This window comes from Oryctolagus cuniculus, chromosome 1 (assembly GCF_964237555.1).
Source record: "Oryctolagus cuniculus chromosome 1, mOryCun1.1, whole genome shotgun sequence".
NCBI classification, from domain to species: Eukaryota; Metazoa; Chordata; class Mammalia; order Lagomorpha; family Leporidae; genus Oryctolagus; species Oryctolagus cuniculus.
In genome coordinates, this window is record NC_091432.1 from 139,579,082 (window position 1) to 139,585,626 (window position 6,545).

Sequence of the window (6,545 nt, forward strand, 5' to 3'; positions counted from 1 at the left end):
CAAAAAACTAAAGTAGAATGATGGGATCTCACTGAGCAAAGACTACCAATACCAAGAAATTTGAAACAAAGACAATTCTAAGACCGAAAATACTGTAACTGTAATAAAAAATTCACTAAATAGTCTAAAAAGCAGATTTGAGATGAAAGAGGGAAGAATCAGTAAATGCAAAGACATCAATAGAAATGATCAATTCTGAAGACAGGAAAAAAAATCCAAGGAAAATGAACAACCTCTGAGACCAGTGGGATGTCATCAAGTACACTATCAAATGCCAAGGGGAAGGACAGAAGGAGGTAGAAAGACAATGGACAAAAATGTCCCCAAATCTGGCAAAAGTCATAAATCTACACACCTGAGAAGACCGATACAATAGGATCAACTCAAAGAGATACACATGTAGACACACTCTACTAAAATTGTCCAAGACAAAGACGCAAACAGAATCTTGACAGCAGCAAGACAGAAAAGCAAGTGGTCACACACAGGTATTCTAAGGTGAACAGCCACACTTTCATAAGAAATCACGCGGGCCAAAAGTACTGAAGGCAAAAGACTGTCAGCCAAGAACCCTACTCTATGTCTAGCAAAATTACCCTTCAAAAGTGAAGGAAAAATCAACATATCCCAAGAAAACAGAAAAGTGAAAATCTCTCATAGTACACCTGTCCTACGAGACATACTACAGGGAGTCTTTTCAGGTTGGAATGAAAGGACACTAGCCAGTAACTCAGATCCACATGAAAAAGCTGCTTTTTCTCCAGTCCAAATTAAAAGGCAAGTTCACAAAGCAGCCATTATAAAGCTGTTCTGATGAGCTTATAATGCATAAAGATTTAACTTCTATGACAACAATAGGACAGAGTATGGGGGAAGGTAAAAAGATACATGGGAGTAAAGATTTTATACACTATGAAAATCAAGTTGGCAATAATCCACAACAGACTAGTTAACATAGTAATTGTAATTCCCACAGAATTCATTGAGAAAAGAAGTTGAAAAATATATAGTAAGAGAAATGACAAGGTAATTAAAATGGCACACTAGAAAATACCTAATCAACACAAAGAAGGCAGTAATGGAGGAAGAAAGGAGACAAAAAAGATACAACATGTAGAAAAGAAATCGTAAAATGACAGATATAAATTCTATCTTATTCATAATTATAATAAATGTAGATGTTTAAAAGCTAATCAAATGGCAGAACAGATTTATAAAAAAACATAAAACCCAACATTATGCTGTCTACAAGAGATTCACCTCAATTTCAAAGATACAAATAAGTAGAAAGTAATTCTATACAAAAAATACACAATGCAAAAAGTGATCAAGAGACCTGGAGTGGCTAAAATTAGACAAAATAGATTTTAAAACAAAATGGTTACTAGAGACAGACAAGTAAGTATACTTAATACTGTTAAATGGATTAATCCAACAAGATGACATAACAATTATAAACACATATGCATCCAAGAGGAAAAGCTAAATCAAAATACATGAGGCAAAAACTGACAGAACTAAAAGAAGAAATAACAGACAACTCAATAACAGTTACAGATTCAAAATGTCACTTTCAGAAATGGACAAAACAACTACACAGAAGACTGACAAAGAAGTAAATAAATGGGCCGGCGCCATGGCTCACTTGGCTAATCCTCTGCCTGCGGCGCTGGCACTCCGGGTTCTAGTCCCGATTGGGGCGCCGGGTACTAGTCTCAGTTGCTCCTCTTCCAGTCCAGCTCTCTGCTGTGGCCCGGGAAGGCAGTGGAGGATGGCCCGGTGCTTGGGTCCCTGCACCCGCATGGGAGACCGGGAGGAAGCACCTGGCTCCTGGCTTCGGCTCGGCGCAGCACCAGCTGTGGCGGCCATTAGGGGAGTGGACCAATTGAGGGAAGACCTTTCTGTCTCTCACTGTCTATAACTCTCTCTCTGTCTCTCTCTCACTGTCTAACTCTGCCTGGCAAAAAAAAAAAAAAAAAAAAAAAAAAAAAAAAAAAAAAAAAAATTAAAAATTAAAAGAAAGAAGTAAATAAATGTATGAAACACTATGAAGGCACATCTATTCTACAGTCCATCCAACAGCAGCAGCATATGCATTCTTCCCTAGTGTCCATGGAGCCTTCTCCAGGACAGATCATATGCTAGGGCAAAAAACAGGTCTCAGTGAAGTCAAAGAAGACCAGAGTTATATAAAGTCTATTTTCCAACAAACAAGAGAATGAAATATGAAATCAATTTTTTGAAAGGAAAATTCAAAAGTTTGTGGATTAAAGAATAGAGTTCTAAAAAAAGTGGGGGATGGGCATGTAAAACAAGAAATCACAAAGAAAATTAAACACTTTGAGATCCACGTGTCAAAGTTCCCAAGACCACATTCAAGTTTATAAGTCACTGGGAAACCTCCGAGGACTTGGCATTTACTCATATCCATGGCTGGAAGTGTCACAGCCAAAGGACATCAAGCAAAGGATCAAAGGGACAAGATGGCTGGGGCAGACAGGGGGAGATCAGTCCCTTCCAAAGGTCCTCTCGCGGTTGAGTCCCATAGGATGCATTTAATACCCCCAGAAAAGAACTGTAACAATCTCTGTGAAATATGGCCAACACTGCAGTAGACACCGGGAGCCCAGGGTTTTTGGCGGCTGCCATGCAGGCATATTCTACCTGAAAAATACTAAAAACAGAGAGCAAACGTAGAAACCATTGAGGCACAGCTTGTGTCAGTTCTGGGAATGGTGGGAACCTACCAAGATGCCAGTCACAGGCCACTCTTGCCATCAGTCTTTCCCAAGGACAGCAGATTGGGATTATATTAATTCGTTTCTAGCAACACTTAACTAAAACATGGGATGCTGCTACTGCGATGCCCAGAGGAACATGTGGTGCTGCAGATGCCTTTATCGGGGGAAGAAATGTCTTAAATCAACAGCCAAACATCTGTGTCAAGAAACTAGAAAAGTAGGAACAAGTTAAGTTGAAAGCAGGCAAAAGGAGGGATAATAAAGATTAGAATGAAATAATAACAGCAAAAAAAAAAACAATAAAATGAATAGTGCTTCGGAAAGATCAACACTGATAAACTTAGATAAACCAACGAAGAAAAGACTAAAATTAGAAACAAAAGGGATGTTACTACTGATTTTATAAAAGTAAAAAGGATCACAAAGGACTATTATGAAAAATTATACATGAAAGATTAGGAAAATCAGATTAAATAGGAAAAAAAATCCTAAAAAGACACAAACTAATTGAATTTGACTCAAGAGGAAACAGAAAATTTGTATAGAGCCGTAACAAGTAAAGAAACTGAGTTAGCAATCAAAACATTTCCAACAAAGCAAGGAACAGGGCCAGATGGCTTCACCAATGAATTCTACCAAAAAGTAGAAACAGTATCAATCTTGTACAAACTCTTTTGAGACAGAAGAGGAAGGGACATTTCTAAGATCATACTAAGAGGCCAATATTACTCTGATATACCATCAGTCAAAGACATCACAAGGAAACAGCAGACTAACTCCTTACAAACACAGATCCTAAAATCCTAAACAAAGTGCTAGCTAGCTGTGCCCAACAACATATAAAAGGAACATATGTCACAGACAGGGGATTGATCCCAGCAATGCAAGGCTCAATATTTGAAAAAATCATTCCATGTAACAGCCACATCAACAGAATAAAAATAAGCACTCTGTGGTTACCTCAGTTCGTGCAGAAAAACTACTTGTACACATTCTAACACTCATTCAGGATTAAAAACAAAAACAAATACAAAACACTCAGTAAACTGAATGGAACCTCAACCTCATAAAGGAAATCTTGTGAAAAGATCCACAACTATTTTCACATATAACAGTGAAAGACGAAATGCTCTCCCCTGGGACCAGGAATAAGACAAGATGTTTTCTCTTGCCACTTCTACACAACTTTGCACTGGAGGTTTTAGATAGGGAAATAACACAGGAAAAGGAGTAAAAGGTGTCCAGATTGGGAAGGAATTCATAAAACTACCTCTGCAGATGACATGATCTTGTTTACAGAAAACCCTAAGAGAACCACTAAAAGAACTATTACAATTAATAAATTAGCTCAGAGCAAAGGAAATTATTTCAGATAACAAAAATCAACTGGAATTCTATGAACTAACAACGAACAGTCCAAAAATAAAACAGAGCCATTCCATTTATCATAGAATCAAAAATAATAAAATACTCGGGAATAAACATGACAAAAAAAGAAGTTGAAGACACACAGGTAACTACAAAACATGGCTGAAGAAATTAAAGATGAACTAAAAAGAAAAAGAAATCCCTATGTTCAGACATTGGAAATGTTATTGTTCTGAGGGAAATACTCCCCAAATTGATCTTCAAATTTAACACAACGACTTTCAAAATCCCAGATGCCTTCATAGGGAGCAGAAATCAACAGGCTGATTCCACAGCCATAGGGAAATATGAAGAAATCAGAATAACCAAAAAAATCTTGAAAAACTTGGAAGACTCATGTTTTCTAATTTCAAAACTTAGCAGAAAGATACAATAATTAAGACAGCATGGTGCTGCCACGAGGACAGACGAGAGATCAGCAGAGCAGAGCTGCAAGGTTAGAATTAAACTATTACATTTATGGCTAACTGATTTTTGACAGGAGCACGAGGACAGAAAGAATGGTCTTTTCAATTAATGGTGTTAGGACAACTAGAAACCAACAAAAGAATGAAGGTTGGGCCCCCTGTCTCACCCCACCTACAAAAGTTAACCCAAAATTGATCAAAAACCTAAATGTGAAGTCTAAAACTTCAGTCAAAAACGTAAATCTTCATCACCTTGTATTAGTCAGCAGTTCCTTAGAAATCACACCAAAAGTACCAGCAACAAAGGAAACAGCAGATAAAGTGTCACCAAAATTAAAGATCTTTTTGTGCTTTCTAGGACACCATCAAGAACATGAAGAGACTACCTAAAGAACGGAAGAAAAGATTTGCAAATCACACATCCAACAACGGACTTGTATGCAGAATATATAAAGAACACTTACAAATAATAAAATGACAACCCAATTAAAATTGGGCAAAGGTTTGCACAGATATTTCTTCAAGGAGGATACACACATGGCCAACAAGCCGTGGTCACCAGGAAACTCCAAGTCAATATCACAGTAAGACACCACTTTACACCCACTAGGATGGCTACAATCAAAGAGAAGGTCACACGTGTTAATGAAGATGTGGAAAAATAAGAACCCTCAAACATTGCTGGATTATAAAAATGGTGCATCTGGTCAGTTTTGAAGTTATATAACCTAGTAATTCTACTTGTAGCTAAACCCAAAAGATAAACACTATGTCAGTCTTTGTTAGAAGAGAGGTTTAACAATCGCAAGTCACACTGTGTGCATTCCCACAAAGACCACAGGCAAAGCAGTCACTCTTCAGTGTTATGTGCACACTTCCATTGGTGTTGAGTGGGCACCCAAGAGTCCCAGGCAGGTGTCAAGAACAAATATCCCAATCTCTTCTACAATGACTAGAATGTCTTTCCACCACGTCAGATGTAGGCTGTCGTTTTGTTTCCTATGGTGTGTCACCATTTCTTGTACACACACACACACACACACACACATATACGTATATTTAAATATTTGATTTTTTTGAAAGGCAGAGTGACATCAAGAGAGGAAGAGACACAGAGAAAGAGATCTTCACTCTGGGCCAGACCAAAACCAGGAGCCAGGAACTTCATCCAGGTCTCATCCATGTGGGTGGTAGGGGCCCAAGGACTTGGGCCATCCTCTGCTATCTTCTCAGGCGCATCAGCAGGGAGCTGGATGGGAAGTGGAGCAGCCGGGACTCAAACCAGCGCTCTGATACAGGATGCCAGCATCCTAGGCAGCAGCTTAGCCCAGTGTGCCTCAACATGGGCTCCCGTACTTGTATTTTTAAAGCACTCAAATTATAGACCGTATCAAGCAGATTCTGGTCTTCAATAGCAAAGTGTTAATAGACAACTCAAGAGAAATGTTACTCAATGCAAGACAGGCTGCGTCTGAACTTCTCTCGCTTGCCAAACAGTTCTTCACTTTCTGTAAACTGCACAAAGAACTCATTCACCGCGGCTCAGAGGCTGAAAGTGAAAGTGGCTCAGGCTATTTTTGAAAAGGTCAAGAAAGTGCACTTGCCAGTGCTCACAGCCTCCGAGGCCTCCTCTGCACACCACCACGAGCTGCGCGTTGATGACAGGGTGAGCCGACTGCTGCACCCAGACGACTCAGGGACCTGCTCTGGAAAACGGGTTCTGGAGAGACTGCCATCAGAGGACACCTCGGTCTCTCTCAACACTTTCGGGGCTGAGCCATTTAAAGGCACTTTGGAAGCTAGGGGTCAGCAGAAGCCAAGTCCAGACAGGAAGCCGCCTCTTCATGGCCTGGCCATGGCCCACCATGGCAGTGGGGCAAGGAGGGAGCTGCAAGTGCCGGGCAGCCACACAAAATCCAACAGGTGATGGGAAAGTGGGGTGCTTTCTCCAAGACAATCCTCTCCTGGT